The sequence below is a fragment of the Haliotis rufescens genome, unplaced genomic scaffold (assembly GCF_023055435.1).
Source record: "Haliotis rufescens isolate VD_foot unplaced genomic scaffold, xgHalRufe1.0.p SCAF_9, whole genome shotgun sequence".
Lineage (NCBI taxonomy): Eukaryota > Metazoa > Mollusca > Gastropoda > Lepetellida > Haliotidae > Haliotis > Haliotis rufescens.
In genome coordinates, this window is record NW_025964383.1 from 43,764,758 (window position 1) to 43,786,218 (window position 21,461).

A 21,461-nucleotide genomic window follows, 5' to 3' on the forward strand; every position below is an offset into this window, starting at 1 on the left:
CAAACTGACACACAGGACGTCGTTATCTCTTCTCTTCAAACTGTGAGATGATAAGATGACCAACGAGAATTTAAGATAAGGCACATATCGGGCGTTAGCAATTAAAACATCAATAATGGATCCTTGGTCCCCAAAGTACATGTCTCTTCACGTATAAAACATAGAGAAAATGCATGCAGTCAAACCATAGATTTGCGTATTGACCATTGGATCACGCTATTGGCAATAGGCAGATTATGTATCTACGGAATCATCGTCCAAGATCGTTTTTATCGATTTAACACTTCTCGCTAATATCAAAGCAAACATGTTGTTAAATGTTGCTGGTCATTTGACACTGTGTCTTACACGGCAACCAGAAAATCAGCTTGTTTTAACTTTGTGGTAATTGTTTCTCGACAGTCTCTTACAAACTTAATCAATTTCAATTATTGTGGAGCTTAAAGGCAAGTAATAGAGGTGACACACAGGTCAATACAACTATACGATGTTAACTCTTGTGTTTAAAACGGAATTAAGTTGAAAGCTTTTTTTAAAAAGATGTGGGATGTTATGACACTCTTCGTGAATACTTTCAGTTCAGTTCAGAATATTATTGGAAGCTTTACATATTGTCGTATATTCTGTTGAAAAAACACAGAAAACAGTATTATTATTCATCACTTCCCTACTCAATGAACGGACATATCTAAACATTGATAGGTTAATCACAACGTTTAGTTCTTACTACATACATATTTAGTAGTTCATAATTAGTTAAGATAACAATTTTCATTGGATTTGATTGACCAGTTTTGCCAATTCAATATTCACATCATTAACAAGTGAAGTTTCGACTCAAATGACGTCCACGTTTAATTTATAAATCACTTTCGGAGTCACTTCCGGCCCTGCTGACTTAACAAGTCACGTTCAGGCACACTTCTAGATCTCCTGATTAATTAACAAGTAACATTCAGACACATGCCCTTCACAAGTCACGCCTAGGCGCAATTTGTGTCCCCCCTTCTTAAGAAGCAAGTCACATTCAATTCATGTCCTCCCCGTTCAATTAACGAGTCATATTCAGAATCACTTCAAGACCTCCCAGCTTTATAAACAAATCACATTCAGACTCACTTCAGGATCTCCCCGTTTAATTAACAGGTCACATTCAGACTCACTTCAGGATCTCCCCGTTTAATTAACAAGTCACATTTAGACTCACTTCAGGATCACCCCGTTTAATTAACAAGTCACATTCAAACTCACTTCAAGATATCCCCTATTAATTAACAAGTCACATTCAGACTCACTTCAGGATCTCCCCGTTTAATTAACAAGCCACATTCAGACTCACTTCAAGATCTCCCCGTTTAATTAACAAGTCACATTCAGACTCACTTCAGGATCTCCCCGTTTAATTAACAAGCCACATTCAGACTCACTTCAAGATATCCCCGTTTAATTAACAAGTCACATTCAGACTCACTTCAGGATCTCCCCGTTTAATTAACAAGCCACATTCAGACTCACTTCAAGATCTCCCCGTTTAATTAACAAGTCACATTCAGACTCACTTCAGGATCTCCCCGTTTAATTAACAAGTCACATTTAGACTCACTTCAGGATCACCCCGTTTAATTAACAAGTCACATTCAAACTCACTTCAAGATATCCCCTATTAATTAACAAGTCACATTCAGACTCACTTCAAGATCTCCCCGTTTAATTAACAAGTCACATTCAGACTCACTTCAGGATCTCCCCGTTTAATTAACAAGCCACATTCAGACTCACTTCAAGATCTCCCCGTTTAATTAACAAGTCACATTCAGACTCACTTCAGGATCTCCCCGTTTAATTAACAAGTCACATTTAGACTCACTTCAGGATCACCCCGTTTAATTAACAAGTCACATTCAAACTCACTTCAAAATATCCCCTATTAATTAACAAGTCACATTCAGACTCACTTCAGGATCTCCCCGATTAATTAACAAGTCACATTCAAACTCACTTCAAGATATCCCCGTTTAATTAACAAGTCACATTCAGACTCACTTCAGGATCTCCCCGATTAATTAACAAGTCACATTCAGACTCACTTCAAGATCTCCCCGTTTAATTAACAAGTCACATTCAGACTCACTTTAAGATCTCACTGCCGCTTATTAACAAGTCACATTCAGACTCACTTCAAGATCTCACTGCCGCTTATTAACAAGTCACATTCAGACTCACTTCAAGATCCCCCCGTTTAATTAACAAGTCACATTCAAACTCACTTCAGGATCTCCCCGTTTAATTAACAAGTCACATTCAGACTCACTTCAAGATCTCCCCGTTTAATTAACAAGTCACATTCAGACTCACTTTAAGATCTCACTGCCGCTTATTAACAAGTCACATTCAGACTCACTTCAAGATCTCCCCGTTTAATTAACAAGTCACATTCAAACTCACTTCAGGATCTCCCCGTTTAATTAACAAGTCACATTCAGACTCACTTCAAGATCTCCCCGTTTAATTAACAAGTCACATTCAAACTCACTTCAAAATATCCCCGTTTAATTAACAAGTCACATTCAGACTCAATTCAGGATCTCCCCGATTAATTAACAAGTCACATTCAAACTCACTTCAAGATATCCCCGTTTAATTAACAAGTCACATTCAGACTCACTTCAGGATCTCCCCGTTTAACTAACAAGTCACATTCAGACTCACTTCAAGATATCCCCGTTTAATTAACAAGTCACATTCAGACTCACTTTAAGATCTCACTGCCGCTTATTAACAAGTCACATTCAGACTCACTTCAGGATCTCCCCGTTTAATTAACAAGTCACATTCAAACTCACTTCAAGATATCCCCGTTTAATTAACAAGCCACATTCAGACTCACTTCAGGATCTCCCCGTTTAATTAACAAGTCACATTCAGACTCACTTCAAGATCTCCCCGTTTAATTAACAAGTCACATTAAGACTCACTTCAGGATCTCCCCGTTTAATTAACAAGTCACATTCAGACTCACATCAAGATCTCCCCGTTTAATTAACAAGTCACATTCAGACTCACTTCAAGATCTCCCCGTTTCATTAACAAGTCACATTCAGACTCACTTCAAGATCTCACTGCCGCTTATTAACAAGTCACATTCAGACTCACTTCAAGATCTCCCCGTTTAATTAACAAGACACATTCAGACTCACTTCAAGATCTTCCCGTTTCATTAACTTTCAAATCACTTTTAGACTCAAATAAAAACCTTCCACTTAACAAGTCACATTCAGACTCAAATAAAAACCTTCCAGTGAACAAGGCACATTCAGACTCACTTCAAGATCTCCCCGTTAATTAACTTTCAAATCACTTTCAGACTCAAATAAAGACCTTCCACTTAACAAGTCACATTCAGACCTCCCTCCTTAATTAAGAAGTCACATTCAGACTCACTACGTGTCTATAAAACACATATATTTGACAAGCCGCATAGCAAGATGAATGAGATCCATGGTACAGTGTCAACCTAACGATCCTCTCAGACTTCATATGGACAACAACATTGAAATATGTGACACACAATTTTGACAATTCGTTCTTCAGGATAAATTGTAGGGTCACGATTCGCTAATATGCTAGCAGTCATGACATCCCTGGGTTTTGTTCAGCTGACATTGCCATCGTGATATTCCAATGGATTCCATATATTGATCATATTCTCTCTCATGTGTGTAAGCTGCTGCGTTAAGGCGTCAGTTGTCTCAGGGGTCTAATTAGTAGATCATCCTTCGGTGTTTTGAAATTTGAGTGAGTGAGTGAGTATGGTTTTACGCCGCTTTTAGCAATATTCCAGCAATATCACGGCGGGGGGACACCAGAAATGGGCTTTACACAATGTACCCATGTGGGGAATCGAACCCGGGTCTTCGGCGTGACGAGCGAACGCTTCAACCACTAGGCTACCCGACCGCCCCTTTTTAAATTTGATGTAGTCCCACTGTACATTAAAAACCTTTTATGTCGGTGCGAGGTTTTAAATGTCACAGTAGGTATATCTCAATTCTACGAATGACAAGAGTAGTTTGAAATTGTCGAAGAGGGTGACGGGTGGTTATAAATGTTATATTATTATTATCATCATCATCATCATCATCATTATTATTATTATTATTATTATTAATGTAATAATGTATGACCAAATTTCCAGATTCAAATACTCCCAGCCTTGACAAATCAACAGCTCAGACACATACAGAAGTTGTCAATTTACCCTCCAAAGAGTATGTTTTAAATTCACCGCACCCTGTTGCATATTTGTAATATTTGGACTCCACCAAGTCATTTGTTGGGACTCGCCACGGCACATGAAATCAACATGACGGGGTGACAGCTTGTAGAAAGAATGAAACAAGGGCTGAACGAATTCATTTCTCAATTAACTGATAATCCTTTAGAATATTGTATACGTTGCAGTGTGAGGTCGGGTGTTGTCTTGTTTGAAGATGACGTTTGCTCGTTGCATTATGACGTTAGCCTAAGAATCTCATCCGTGTAACGTTGTGTCGTTAAATTCCCCAGAAGTCTGTTCTACCACTCCACTACCACCAACAAATCTGTCCACTTCCTGTATGCAGTTTCGTGCTTGATAATTTGTTGTTCCGATATCTATCGTATACAGTATTCTATAGGATTATCGTCAGCCATTGGTATATGCATCGACAGATCGATGTTTACATACGCACCGTTTTGTGTGAAAAGATTTCATTTAAAAGAAGTATAAGTAGCAAAAACATAACCTCTTTTTAACCAATCAGAATCAAGAATCTTTCAATGTCTTGGTAGAATGTGATCAAAATAATTTCACTGAGTTGCGTCCCCTAGTGTGGCCAGGATCGTCAGCTTATGTTATTTAATCCCAGTTTCATCCTGGTTCTGATCCGTGGTATACAGCACAAGACCAGAGCTTGTCATCGGAAACGTTTAAGACCTGCAATACCTTGTTGATCGTCCCATGTGAAGCTGATACGTAGAAATGCTGAAATAATATTCAAAGCGAAGGGAAAAAGTCAATTGAAGTCTTGAACTTCCAGGTGACGGACGCTAGCTGTACTTTGCGGTGATGGTCTGTACGTTGCGGAATAAACGACCATCGCTTTCCCGGTGTTGCAGCTCTGAGGGTCCCAGCATGTGTTTTGCGATATGATTTGTTTCGCTATTGCTTAAATCCCTTTCTTTGAGTTACTTTGAAGGAAGGCGAACGAATAAAGCAACATAGAACACTGTTTTCGTCTGGAATATAGAATTATGTTTTAAAAGAAACCCCATCCTACGCCAAATCCCCAAACTTTTATTTTAAAAGCAAAAGAAGTACATATGCATCCATTCGTCATTCAATGTGTCAAATGGCATTTTTTCAGAAATTCAAATATTTCTGAGGGAATCTTTTCAGCGCGAAATATTGTTTCAGTCCGTGCTTCGCGATATTTAATTTGGTTCTGTAAATGGGATAACAGACATAATAAATAAAACAAATAAAACATAATTTTCTACAACACAACATGTCGCCACCCGGATATCAAATTTTTTATAATAATATTCACGCCTCCGTGGTGTAGTAGATAGAACGTCTACCCGGAGAGCGGGCAGTCGATGGTTCAATAGCCTGTCGCGTCCTAAAAGTAGAAGCTGGAAGAATATATTTGTTGCTACCATGCCTGGCGCACGGCATAAGAGGACGAAACAAGGACTGGTCAACTCGCAGTCAGTATACTTTGTTTGCGTGTGGTATCCATGTCAACTGCACCATGTATGGTATGTTAAACTTTGAAGCTGATGGATTTGAGTCTAGCAGGGACAGATCTGACCCTTGGGGGAGTGTTTTGTAGTGAGACTAGAGAGGCTTAGTCTGAGCCAAAAGGCTGAAAGCACTCAAGAGTGATTTTTAAGGGATTGATTTGAGCCTGCTACACCCATAGTCCTCACTATTACAATCAATCATATAGCTACACACGCATACACGCACGCACATACACACACGCACATACATTGTGGTGGCGGTGATGATCATGATGATGACGACGCCGATGACGACAATGATGATGATGATGATGATGATGATGATGCACGTCGCTAAATAAGTGCTTTCACGTGACGTAAAACGTAATTTTACTTCACCTCCGATAAACACATTTCTAATCACTCTTTTATATAGAAAGCTACATTAGGATAAACCACATGCACATTTAACGGACCAACAGACACTATATCGTTATGGAGTGTCATCTTCCCTTTATTGAATACAAATTTACATTCATTACCTGCCTACCTAGTTAATTTTGTGATTCAATATACAACTATATCATATAGTGGAATACACGCGGCGCCAATAGTAATGCAATATCTACTCCGGTAACCCTATTAAGCTGTGACATGTCCATCCATTGTCAGGATTCTAACATTCACCATATCTCATTTCAGTGAACTAGATAAACATCAGGTTACATTACTAATTACATAGTTCAATTGAACAAACGTATAAACGTGTTAGAACTGAAGCCAAAAGATGACTAACACGACGATGACAGCGATGACGGTTATGAAGACAACGAGTGAGTGAGTTGGGTTTAACGCCGCTTTTGACAGTATTCCAGTCAGCTTAGTGTGGGAGGAAAGCCCGAAGTGATGCAGGTTTAAGACGTTTACCACTTCGGTGAAACCCACGAGCATGTGTATGGTGCTGACAAACCTAGAAACATAATCGGGGCGAACCGGGATTCGAACCCACAATCATAGGTTTCTGGGGTGCCCAAGGGACGCAACTCTGCACAGCAAATCGCGGCGCCTTAGACGACTGGGCCACCCGTGCCCCCTGAAGAAAACGATGCCGATGGTGATTATGGATATTAGAGTGAAGCTGTAAATGGTGATGAAGATGACGGTGACGGTGACGGTGATTATAAGAATGTATCAGCAGTAACGTACATGCGACCTTTGCCGGTGAGATCAAGAAAGACATTAGCGGTAATACTGCAGGGGTCACTGTGGGAATAACTCTATTTTAAGAAACAGAATTAGCTTTCATTGAAACATTCGTCATTTGGAATAATAGCAAGAAATAATGAAGCTTACATTTCCCTCCGAACCGTTGCACAAATGTTTGTTCTTTTTTATACTTGGTCACTTTTGAAGGGGCGTATGACAAGAATGTACGGCTTAAACGATTTTAAGTAATCAATACTGTGCAATTTGCTGACAGTATTTCAAGTACATCAGGATAGTTGGAAGACATTCAGGAGTTTACGTGGACTGACAACACAATGGAACATGTGTCGCGACATACAGTTAAACCTTGTTATTCCAAACATCTTCCGTATTGCTGTACGTGAAGTTACAGATCACAAGGCCACCATACATTGTCTGACACACCTACGCACACAACCACAAGAACGAATCAGACAATATCTTTCACAACCACCAATCACAATCTAACAAGAAAATAACACAACTACCAACAACAATTTAACAACCAACGCAACCACATCTACAATTTAACAAACGACCAACACAGGCAAAATATATTATGAAAAAAACCAAACTAACACAACTACCACAGACATCCGACTCATAGAGCCACAACGTGCAATCGACCATCCAACACACACAACAACCTATGATATGATGATAAACTCACATAACAACCCACGATATAAAAATAAACTAACACAACCACCCACGATCTAATGATAAACTAACACGACCACCCCCGATCTAATGATAAACTTACACGACCACCCCCGATCTAATAATAAACTAACACAACCACCCACGATCTGATAATAAACTAACACAACCACACACGATCTAATAAAAAACTGAGACAACAAACACCTCCAATCTAATAGCAAAGTTACACAACCAGCCCCCACAATGTCCCAACAAGTCACACAACCCGCAAGCAGTACACCCAGCTATAAGCCCCAGTCAAACTGTCCCTGTCTGTTCCAACTTTCATGTCACCTTCCCAGGCAACCGATTCGTTCTCTATTACCCTCATAGTGAGGTGATAATCATAGATGAAAGCACTCAGTCACTACATTAGCCTCTTTATTAGCGCTGGGCGATACCTATCGGTCAATTATCTCAATATATCTTCATCAGGTTATTGGGGGCACGGGTGGCCCAGTCGTCTAAGGCGCCGCGATTCGCTGTGCAGAGTTGCGTCCCTTGGGCACTCCAGAAACCTATGATTGTGGGTTCGAATCCCGGTTCGCCCCGATTATGTTTCTAGGTTTGTCAGCACCATACCCGTGCTCGTGGGTTTCACCGAAGTGGTAAACGTCTGAGACCTGCATCACTTCGGGCTTTCCTCCCACATTAAGCTGACACGCCGCGATGTAACTGGAATAATGTTTAAAGCGGCGTTAAACCTAACTCACTCATTCACTCATCAGGTTATCCCTACTAGTTTCCAACACCCATATGCAATAATAATTCGCGGAACCATATCCTGTTAAGGTATGAATGCATTCTGTATTGTTACACTCAAAGTTTGCCTAATGTGTAATTGGTCAAAGGAATTTGAATGTACTATGCATTATCCTATTACTGACGTGCTTTTACATTTAACGAATCAAGGAAGAAGATGAACGCATACTTTAATATCTTATACAATTATGACATATTAATGCTCTATATAAATTTATTTAAAAAAACAATATTGTACCTAGTATTACTAATAAGGAATTTCGAAGTGGTCATTCAATACCACATTAGATATGTCGGCGTTAATACTTGTGTTGGCTGCAAGGTAAGTTGCTTCTAAAATGTATTGATAGTTTAACATTAAATGATACTTCCAACTATGGTCATATTCCCCGCTGATTGTCTTCAAGACCAACTATCCATTGATTGGAAAGGCATTTTCTATCCTTCCATTTGGCCCCCTTAAGTGACAAAGCATTGCCATGGAGTAGCACTCGAGACTTCGAAACACAAATCAAATAATACATTGGCCAATTACTGCACCCACAGCAGGATGAGTAAAGTGAATTTACAAACATAGTGCTGGGGTCGCATTTACAAAGGTCTTGCTCGGGTCATGTGCACGGCTGCTCTTCGCACCGTACACACACACACACACACACACACACACACACACACACAAATAGGATACGACACTATATACCATATGCATATGCGATACATAATTACACTATTTGTTTGTTTTTTGTTTGTGTGTTGCCGCACTCAGCAATATTTCAGCTATATGACGGCGTCTGTAAATAATCGAGTCTGGACCATACATCCATTGATTGACATCATGAGCTTCGATCCACGCAATTGGAACACGATGACATGCATCAACCAAGTCAGCGGGCCTGATCACCCGATCCCGTTATTGTTTCAAACGTATGTAATTGATACAATAATTTCGAATGTACTACCTATTATCGCACAGCGTTGTTGATAGTGTGAATACATGTTATTTGACATCGTAAAAACAAATGTTGACAATGTCGCTTTCATTTTGAAGAAGTAAACAGAAGAGACAAAACCCTCTTACCTCAAGACATCTGCATTATTCCGACTGCATCATGAGCATGTGTTTATGAATCACTATTAAATAGTGATGACACCAGCTGTTCCCGAAAAGGTGAGTGTCACCTGCCCCCCCCCCCCCCACCCCCCCCCCCCCCCCACCCCCTCAATAAACACAGGAATATATGCTACAAGTCAAAATGAGGAATATTATTGCTTTTCTAATATTTTGCTAATTCCTTGAATGTTGTAAACCTGATCAAACAATTTTTAAAAGAGTCATATGACACTCTTTGAAATCTTAAAAAAAAGTTCACGCTCGATTACACAATCTTCAGAACGTAATATTTTTATTTTTCGGGTTATGAAAAAGGTATCGTTAGGTTAAAACGGCTGGCACACACACACACACACACACACACACACACACACACACACACACACATACATACATACATTGAATGATCCCTGGTCTGATTTTTTTGTCCAGTTCGATTTCGTAAAGAACATCGTGATATAGCTGGAATATTGCTGAAAGATGGCATACTTACAATGTGTTCTGTTCACACACATGCATATTGCTGGGTGATCAAGTCATATTAGGCACCGAACAGTCTGGGTACCGGGTCACTATTAGTGCTCGTTCGTATCGGAGACTTACCTTGATGATGTTTCTTGGTTGTCAGCACCATCCTCGTGTTCGGCGGTTTCTCCAAAGTGGTAAACTGTTTAAGACCCGCATCACTTTTCTCGCTTTTCTCCAACATTAAGCTGACACGCCGTGATATAACCAGAATACTGTTCGACGTGGCGTTAAACAAAACTCACTCATTCATATATTGCGACTATACTACACTGTCCATCTCGGCACCTTCGGGACACTAGCCGTCATCATTGTACGACCAAGACGGAAAGGTTTCTCTGTCATCGGCGATTTCAATTTGAAAAATAGTCCCTATCGTATATACAGCATTTCTGTCCTCCCTTCTTGAGTGTGTGTAACGAGTTGGGGCAAGCGAAGACTGATCTGTTACTAAACATTGAGTGAGAGATTGATTTAACGCCGCTTTGAACTGTGATGTTATATCAAGTCTTGTCAGCTTGGTGCGAGAGCCCGAAGTGATGCTGGTATTAGTCGTTTACGAGTGGATGCAGTGAGAGAGTGATGGAGAGAAATACGGGGAAATGGTGTGACAGAACAAGACGTTTATAGCTATACATTCAAGTATATTTACTGAAGAGAAATTCTTTGTTTTCGACTTAATTCTATACAGGAAGTTATTATGATTGAATAAAGAATAGAACTAACAGATAAGACAACAGATTAAACAATATTCTTTGACGACTTAACTAGTTATGTATGTGATGAATATTAAGTAACTGTAAAGAATTCTGTAGTAACACATACGTTTGAAGAGCTACGATAAAATATTAATACATTTTAAGGTCAGTTTAACTTGAACCCATTTTCTTAAAACAGTATATGATTTCGAAGCGCTTTTGCTAACTCATATTTCTCATCACAGACAAGTTTGAGATTTAAAAGAAAATCATATTCGAGTCATCAGTGTTATGCACGGTAACTCTGAAGAATACATTGAGAAAACTACAAATGAACAGCAGGGAAAGCATCATCGATAACCCCGTCAAGCTGACACCTCGTTCCTCTCCTGGAGGACTTCGGTCTAAATCTGACGCTTTTCGCAGTGATTGGAGACAAGCGAGTGTGCATGTTCTCAAGCCAGTTGTTTCTGGTACCAGTAAGCTTAAAGACCTCCCAGGTCGATACCTGCCTACCTAGACTCCTCGGCTCATTCAGATCAATACAAGTGCTGACAAAAGACGCGCGCGTACCTCTGACTGGTTGAGACGTCCCTTCGTCCAGAGAGGAACAGGTAGTTCAGGCAGCGAGTACTATCTACACATCACAAGCGTTTGCTGACTGAGGTAAGCTGAGTTTCAGTTGAGTAGAGATTTGTGCATGAAGTGAAGTAAAGTGAAGTCTGTTACATTTGTGTAAATATAATATGTTCTTTTCCAGAATTCATCGTTGTCATATCAATGATAACAGAAACTTTTTGTCAAATTTTGCTCCTATCAAATTCAGAATTTGACCGTTTTACTTCTGAATTACTGATGACTTTAACAATAGTTCTGTACTCGATAGGATCATGTTTAGTTTAAACTTTATGCCAGCTATGCCACGGAGTGTCACACTTGGCTTTCTCGTTCGATATTGCCAAAATTTGTGATAGTCGTGGTCCATTGAGGGATGGATAGTAGAAGTCTGCTGTTGTCGTGTCCATAGTATAAGCATCTCTAACTTACATCCCAAGCTTCCCTAACCTGCGTCCCAAGTACAAAATGGACCAATCAATCCATCCATGAAGCCTTAATTTCATAAAAGCTCTCAACGTGGTACACAGCAAAACAGAAACATGTATGGTTTTACATAAACTGCTGGATATCAGATAAATATCATATGTCAGTTATGGGTTGGTAACTTTTTACACCCAATGGGAGGTTGGCCTTTCGAATTTCAAGGAAGCGAAAAGTGAGAAATGCCACAACAAAAGTCTGCTTGCTCATGGACAATGTATCTGACATATCTAAACCTACGTAAACACAACGAAGGTTGATACTTCCACGATAACGTCTATCAGATCACAGAATTTAATATCAAATATCGAATACATTCTTTTTTCCAGTACTCTTGATTATCATATCACTGATATATTTCTTGTGTGTAAAATATCACTCCTGTCAGATTCGGCAATTTCAGTGCCTGATTGTACCTTGTATTGCTGAATTAACATTAGGCCTACAGTCATTGGGAGAATGTTAATGACAGCGAGAAGATCATATTTACACCTCCTGTTCGTTTTGGTAGCCGCTGTCCAAGAAGCGACGTGTTGTTGAGTTGTGTCCTCACGCTGTAAGTGTATCCTCACGGTCGCTAACCTGCATCCCAAATGCAAAAAATGACAAACCAACAATTAGTTTTCTTGTTCATAAAAGCGTCACGTAACGAAACGTTTGTACATCATTGGAAGCGGCAAACGTTCAGGTAATTTCTGTGAATGTTTGTTTACTTGATGAGTAAGTTATTATATTTCCTCATTTCTGGAATTATTACATATGCGTGAACCCTTAGGACGTCACTGGAATGTAAAATAGGCGTTATTCTTGTGAATAAATGTAACATTTACTGTAAGCGCAAGATGATCGGAACACTTGATTGACCTTGAATGACAAGGCAATTATTTCAAATAATAATTAATAGCGATAATTTACATATGAGTTTAGACATCCTACCAATATGATCTGGTATGTTTCAGATGTGTTGACTGTTTAGATCTTACTATTAAAATATCTACAAAAAAAAGTTAGTGTAATCAATTTCGTGACGTTTTACATTATTTTTAAAGAAACGCGAATATTTAGTTCTCTGTTAATGCATTGCGATTTTTCTAACAAAATTACTGACGGTCACGGTATGGTTCATCGTCTGTTTTTGCCAGACACGATGAAGTTTGTTAGTGAGTGCTTACTGTTTTATACCGCATCAGCAATTAAGCCTGCACCTATTCACGGCTATTCATGTGTGAGACATCTCCTCTGAAAGACTATCTAAGGCTTCCAACTGATTATCATATTTGCTTCAAAACATCATATTGCGTTTGAGATACCTATTAAGAATAATAAGGAAGAGGATGTATGGAACCTCATCATAAAGAAGTTGACATCCATAAATTCTCATTCTTATGTGTATCACTTCTTAATGCCTCTCAAAGGCTTAAAGAATAATTAATTAATTGTTTTACTTTCCTAAAAAGGAATTAGATATATGTCATGTCTTTGAGGACAGATGAACAAAATTCCACGCAGCTAAATGAATCCTTAATTAAGTTCTTTAGAACCATAGCTGGCTTACATGTAGATGTGTCTCCGCTGTGAACTGACCCCATGTAATCCAATCCCTGTGGAAGGAAGTTGTACAAAATGGCATCTTTCCATTAGCTTACACACGCTTGACCAGTTACAGACAACAGTAACGAGTCTATTTAAGAGGGAAGGGTCTCACTACTGGCAGTGGACTTGTTGCGGATAATCGCTCATTGACATACCTGCGGGTGTCGTTTCATCAGAGAAGTCTAGCAAATGGTTTCGCGGACAACATTAAAGGGGGTAACATACCATTATCTTGCTTATGCGGCTCATCTATTAATGATGCAAAGTAGATTCATATCAAATGTCATACTTATTTCCGTATCTATTATTATGGATGATGCCAAAATACTGCTTTGGTATTCATTTGGCCATTGTTATGTATGACTGATTTGTTCTAAACAGATTTTTCCAAACATTTGAAAAAGACTCATTGAAAAAATGAAATGGAAGCGAATATGTGTATTGTGTTAAACATGTTTGAGAAATGCAATGAATATTACGTATGTTTTCTTTGAGTCTTGACGGAAACTTCTTCAAACCCATCGTTTTTGATGACTTTGTAATAGGACGTGATTTAACAATACATGAAAGAATTCTATTTCAACACAAAATAAGAGACTACTATTACCATGTTAAAGACATTTTTACTTTAAAACCTAAAATTCTAGAAAAGGCAAGCTGAATTCATATGTATGGATCACCGAAAAAAGGCAAACTTAATTCATATGAATGGATCACTGATATGATGACGCAGGGTTTTCGAGAAAAGGGTTAGCATGTCGTGCCCTTCCCGCAAGTGTTTAGTCAAACTAATGTCACTTAAGGTAGCACTCCAATCCTGCATGTGTTTCTTTTGGTAGGTATCTCACACGTGCCAGAAACTGTATGATAAGGGGTTCGAATCCTAGATTTAACTGATTTGGTTTCTAGGTTCGTCAGCACCAACCCTTGCTGCTTGGTGTCGGGAAGTGATGAACATCTTACACCTCCACCCTCTTATGCTTCTTCTCTTACAAGACCGCATCCGTGGTCTAGTGGTAGATCGTCTGCCCGGAGAGCGAGAGGTCCGGGATTCGATCCCACGGTCAAAGATGGTATTTGTGCTTACCCTGCCTGACGCTTGGCTTTAGGGCTAAAACAAGAACTGATCGGCTCGGCGTGAGAATACTGTGTTTAGTTTATTGATGGTAAACTGCGGCATGGGTCTCAGTGGGCAGGCACAATAAAATCGGCATTAGCCCGGACTCGTACAAACAGCCACACCCACCCACACCCAGAACCACACCCACACATGTACGTCGCTATATAAACGCGATGTTAAACCCCTATTTCACCTCACCTCACCTCCTACATGACGTCACATGGCGTTGTATCAGTGAAACACCGTCCAAAGCGGCATTAATTCAACTCAATCACCCTCTTGTCCAAGGAGCAGTGGTCATTATCCTCTTCACGTCAAGGTCATAAATGAAACGTAATTGTCCTTCGTGAATTATGTATCAGTGCCTCACAAAAGATCCGGTGTCGGGTCTTCTTGATTTCCAATTGACAATGTATATTAAACTCGTGATTAAGTGAGTGAGTATCGTTTTACGCCGCTTTAGCAATACTCCAGCAATATCACGGCGGGGGACACCAGAAATGGGCTTCACACATTGTACCCATGTCGGGATTCGAACCCGGGTCTTCGGAGTGACGAGCGAACGCTTTAACCACTAGCCTACCCGACCGCCCCTCGTGAGTGACTGTGTGGACGCTTACACCTTTTTGAAAAACACCAAGATAAAACCATGTGATGTAGGAAGGTAAATCAGTGATGACACCAGGTGTGAAAAGGTTAAGCATGTCCTGCTCTACGGGATCGGGTGGTCAGGCTCGCTGACTTGGTTGATGCATGTCATCGATCCCAGTTGCGTGGATCGATGCTCATGATATTAATCACTGGATTGTCTGGTCCAGACTCGATTATTTACAGACCGCCGTCATATAGCTGGAATATTGCTGCGTGCGGCATCAAACAAACAAAAAACAAACAAATAGTGGCGTAGGCGTTAAACAACAAACCAACCCGTGAGATAGCTTCATCTATTTCATATACAGATTTATGCTTAAAGATTCCGAGTGACGAAACACTCTCTATGAGACTGGATGACAAGAGGGATGACTTTCCAATAGTCATCTTTCCCTTTATGCTGAGCAACATTGCTGCAGCACCAGACCTTGGTGTCCACATTTCAGATCGCCCACTGTGATCATGTTACAAACAGGCTAAGGCTTCATCTTCCCCAAATGAAAATCCCTCACGAATGTAATCAGCATCCGTTGTCCAAACTAACGAGCTATGAGTTTGTATACAGACTCTGCAGGAATTCCAAGCGCATGCAGAGATGAAATTAGTAATATGTCCTTACATATCCTATGTATTTGGACTGAACATTAATGTTTGCATATGGTAATTAAAGGAAACAAAGCGAAACACAACTCATCGATTCGGCTCGTAATGTTATTCGTATTAGATGCCAATCTTACGACATATATGACAAACGTGCGTAAAACATTTGAAATGTCCTCTCCACTTTTGTCCCCGGAAATTTAAGGGAAATATTTTATTACGTTTGAAAGCATAAGCTGTCCAAATAATTCCAAATGTTACCGACGCGGGCATTTATGAGCTAACAAATCTGCCAGTACCACGAAGACTGGTGTAAATGTGTGCCTTTTTTATTTCCAAACTAGGGATATATAAAACCAAACGTCAGGAAATGGGATTTTTCGTGTCATGGATCGGAACGTACAGAACTAACATGTGGAATCAGTATATTACCACACAGGATCAGTGAATAATTAACTAATTACATTGAAACACTCAGGAGTAGGTTTACAATTATAAAAGGCAATAGAAAGGATCAAAGTTTGCGAATAACTAGCAGGTTTCATAAGCTTGCGCGCTCAAGAAAGTCCAGAATTTGCCACAGTCGAATGTCTTGAAGGAGGCACCTGCTCCCTTCTTGAATCCTGGAAACACAGTGTCAAAGCAGGCAGAGAAGCGGTGTTTTCCGATAAATATCCCATCCGCATTGGTCAAGGAGATAAGTCGCAATCAGATCATGAGCCCTCGAATCGCCCTCGTGTCCCGGAAGTGAGGCGGGGAGGTAACTCTAAATTATGGTTGTCGCATACCACAAAATAATCTGGTAACATTAGTTCTTGACATTTTACAAGCGCTTCAACCAGCTGCCAGTAACAAACAAATAAACAATATTTACTGTCATATAACAGTAAACGATCAGACAAAACGGTCAATTTTATTTTACTTCAGAATAATTTTCAAACAAAGGACAACTCTGTCGCGATGTGTAAATGAGCTTGTGGCAGCCAGATCTTTGTATCAACATCGTCCTCACTTCACGGGCTGGTATACACTACTTCCACCGTCACCGTGAATACACCCAAGCGCTTTGTATTTGTCACGTAATGAGTCCTATAACTGAGACGGACCCGTGAAGATCCAGGGTAGAATAGGTCTTCAGTAACCCATGCTTGCTGTAAAAAGCTACTATGCTTGTCGTGATAGGCGACTAACAGGTTCTTGTGGTCAGGCTCGCTGACTTGGTTGATGCATGTCATTGTATCCCAATTGCGTGGATCGAGACTCGATTATTTACATACCGCCGTCAGATAGCTTGAATATTGCTGAGTGCGGCGTTAAACAATAAACAAACAAACTATAACTCAGACGAGCCTTTCTCCGTGCAGGAACTTTGTGCGAACGCTACCATTGCCTGGATTTGAAGCAGTGAGTAGAGCAGATAGCCACAAGACAGTGGCACATTTTGCACAAGAAGTACTGCCGTTTAATTTGTACAATGTTATGTGAGGCCGGATTGATCTGAGCACGCGCTAGTTTCCTTTATCTTGGAACCAGACCGTGTGCTGATTCCCTGGTAGGCGTTGACGTTTAAATGAATCACAGCGACTACACTGCAGTTCGACCGTATGGTTGAGTGAGTGAGTTGTGGTTAACGCCGCTTTTACAGTATTCGAGCTATATCGCGGCGTGTCAGCTTAAAGTGGGAGGAAAGCCCGAACTGATGCAGGTCTTAGATTTTAACACTTCGGTGTGACACAGGGCATTAACGATAAGGTTAAGAGTGTCCTGCCCTAACCGACACTCACACAATTTGCAAATATTCACAATATGAAAGAAAGTCTGTTGCCTGTCACCATACAGCAGTACTCCTTCAATGCGATGGCGGCCTGTAAAATCAAAACCAACAGAAAAACCAAAATTTGAAAGATACCTACTAATGACAAAAAATATGTATATTCCAATCTTAAAATTCAGAACATGTAACCATAATTTACCTATTGAAACCGGCCGTTGGAATAATGTAAAGAAAGAGGATCGTGTATGTGAACTGTGCAACTCTCCTTCAGTTGCAGACGAATTCCATTATCTGTTTAGATGCCAGGCTCTGTCAAAACATAGATGTGTATACTTACCAACTGCTTACCAAAATAATTGGTCTAATTTATATACATTCAAGAGGTTATTATCCAGTCAAAACACGAGGTATCTTAAGAACCTATCGAGATTTATTGATGAAATATTTAAAGCAGTAAGAAAACACAAAACAGAAAAGATATAAAATATTCATGCATGACATACTGTCATCTTGTCACATATTAATACTTTGTTTACATGCTTCTTCTTTTGTACTCTTTTGTACCACCGCCGGTGGTTTGGAGAATAATAAACTGAAACTGTAAACCAACCAGACAATACAGTGATTGAACAAAATATCAAGTGGCACGAACACTTATGAAGAATGGACATTGATAACCATTAAACTAAAACGACCATGGCAAGAAGCTGCATTTACAAAATTGAAAGTTTGATATATCGAACCGATTTGAATAATTCAGTCCCCTCGACTATATTTAATGTTAAATTGTACCATTCCACTAAAACGTCGTTGCTTATGGAAATGGTTATCACGTTTTAAAAAGGCTGTATGATCCTGGCACCGTAAAATCTTCTTTTGTCTCGAACTATGGACAATTCGATATATTGTTTTGGTTCATGTCTGTGTGTTAACGATTTTAACTATGATTTACATAAAATTTAAATGACACACTTCTTTTCTGAGCGTCCTTTGGGCACGCCAGAAAATTGAGTGTTGCTACGATTCCGGTTCGCGCTGGTTATGTTTTCAGGTTTGTCTGCTCCATACCCGTGCTCGAGGGTTTCACCGAAGTCGTAAACGTCTGAGACCTGAAACACCTCGGGCTTTCCTCCCACATTAACCCGACAGGCCGTGATATAACTGGAATAATGTTAATCTCTTAACAAACCAACTCATTGTTTTGAGGCCATCACACAAACTAATTAGGGACTGTTCACGTGTAATTTTGATCCGAGTACGTACTGTTTTCAGAGAATACCAATTCCGTTATTTGTCAAATATGTGATGTTGTTACCATGGAAATTTAAAATGTAGAGTAATTTGTTTACGATGTAGGTTTGATATTCAGAAGACAGGTCGTTGACATTAACGTACGCACAGGTTTATACGTGACACAATGTGTGACGAACAAACAGTTGTCACAAACACAACTCTTGTAACAAACACAACCCTTGTCACAAACACAACTCTTGTCACAAATACAACATGTAAAATAACGGTGAGTGTTATAAGCTTTAACATTGAGCATTCCTCTCCACTCAATTTTCAGTATATAAACTGAAAGATAGAAGAAAGTATACCAAGTTTGTTTTTCATCGAATTGAAATTTGAAAACAAACTGTTGTTAAATTTGATCTAGTCTATTTAACATCACACATTCCTGCAACATCTGTGGCTGTGTATTTTGTGTAAAAATAAATGGATTAAATGAAGACTTTGATAGGAAGTGAATTTGCAACCGCATGACACCTACTATGTTTGATATATAAATTTCTACCGAAAAAAGTACATTTATTGATTTTCAAATATAAGATGTCAGCAGTTGTGTATTATGTGCCATTTTGTTAATAATCAAAGGTTTTAATTCAAATTATACTGGAAAAATAAGACCAAGTAGAAATATCTTTGGGTGCTTACGAAGCGCAAGTACATTTCGATTATTTAAAACATTTAGAAAACCAAACATATGACAAAGTCATCTGAGAGGTATAGTGACTTCTACCCCTCACTTTATAGTTTTTTTACAAACAACATTTTACATGTTTTAACAAAATACATTTACGTTTAAATGGTGAAAGTCCTGGGTGGGTTTGACTCGGCAGCGCTTCCTGAGGGAAGTCCCATTCGCTGTTTGGGCTGCGTGTAGAGGGGGACAGGGCCCTGAGCAGATGATGAGCCTAACCAACCTGACTGTGTCAGGATCACCCAAACCCTCTTTGCTGCATTTGTTATTTTGATCTGTACAAAATAATAATAATATCAATATGTAGATTACCGTTAATATCAATATGTAGATTATGTTTCTAATTTAATAAGTCATAATGTCAATATTAATGATTATATAACTACTTACATTATAACAGTGTTTGATGGGGATGACTATCAACATTTGTAAGCCATCGGAAAAGAGCAACAATTATCATCGGTACTGTTCATGTGCCATTATGACCTTAGCGACAACAGGATTGGGAAGACCTTTCAAACACAATAACGAATCAGCATCGGGTATAGCCTCCACGGTTTTTAATCACTCTCACAACGCTGTGGAAGCATACCAACAGGTTCCGTATCTCTGTTTGAGGAATACAAATCCATCCGCCCTCTTAGGCACCACCAGATCATGCAACGTGACTGGATTTCCCGGTCTATGGCTAAAACGTTCACGGAGACCACCCCAAGGACGTTCGATCGGAAGTCCTGAGAAGATGCCGGACAATCCATATTGGTTTCCATACTGGTTCCATCTGTGGATCCTCCGTGGCGCCCGTGGTGGGCGGTCGGTATAATCCATTGGAACAAAGCCGTTGTTTAAGGCATCAACGTAAGGTCTGACAAGGAGATGGGGATTTCGTCAGGTTTTTGGTTTGTAGTTTAACGCCCCGACAGCAATATTCCAGCGATATGTCGGCGGTCTGTAAATAATCGAGCCTTGATCAGATCTAGTGATTAACATCGTGAGCATCGATCCACGCAATTGGGATACGTTGACATGCATCAGCCAAGTCAGCGAGTCTGACTATCCGATCTCGTTAGTCGCCTCCTTCGACAAGCATAGTCGCCTTTTACAGCAAGAATGGGTTGCGCAAGACCTATTCTACACCGGATCTTCACGGGTCGATTTCGTCAGGATATCACGGGGACATTATTGTTATAATTAACGTTTTTATATCATTACTTTGCGAAATGTTCAAGGCTGAAGCAGATGGATATCGTTAGGAAAGTAAGGTGATCCAACGCTCATGTTGTACTTGTCCTGTCCTCTGCTATACTTGTGGCGTCCACACTTCACAATGAGCCTATCGACACCAACCCATCATTCTGGATATAGGGGTAGCAACACAATGGCGCCCAACGTGACGTTGAGATGACAATGTTCCTAATAAACCGATTACTCGTCTTCAGATGAAGAAAGGACTTGTAAAAGCATTTTAAAGAGCAACAGAAAATAGAGACACTGTTATTTCTGTCTGTCACTCCTGAAGAACATTTTGTATATTTTATATATTGACTACCATACTACAAATGCATGGAGAGCGCGGGCATACAGGTATGTCTTTGAATTTCAATCAAGCAATATATCACGCAAATAAAAGCAACATAACTATTTTGGTTTTCCATGATAATAAGAAATATCTATCCTGCTTTCAATATACCTTTATACCTAATACAAGTGCTCCTTTCTTTACACACAGAATGCTTTTAGTTTGAAGTCTCAGCTCCCTGGAGTCTACAGTGCACAATGCAAAATGAAGTATCTTCCATACGTCCACTTATACATTCCAGATGTATATGTCTATG

General features: G+C 39.7%; 1 protein-coding gene across 1 annotated transcript in view; it reads left to right on the forward strand.

Moving 5' to 3' along the window:
* The first annotated feature begins 11,279 nt into the window (after nucleotides 1–11,279).
* The window catches only part of LOC124145154 (LWamide neuropeptides-like), a 133,052-nt gene continuing 122,870 nt past the window's right edge, over nucleotides 11,280–21,461 (forward strand). Inside the window, exon 1 of the mRNA XM_046514844.2 lies at nucleotides 11,280–11,472. The gene's annotated coding sequence lies outside the window, so the exon portion shown is untranslated. The remainder of the gene's footprint in view (nucleotides 11,473–21,461) is intronic.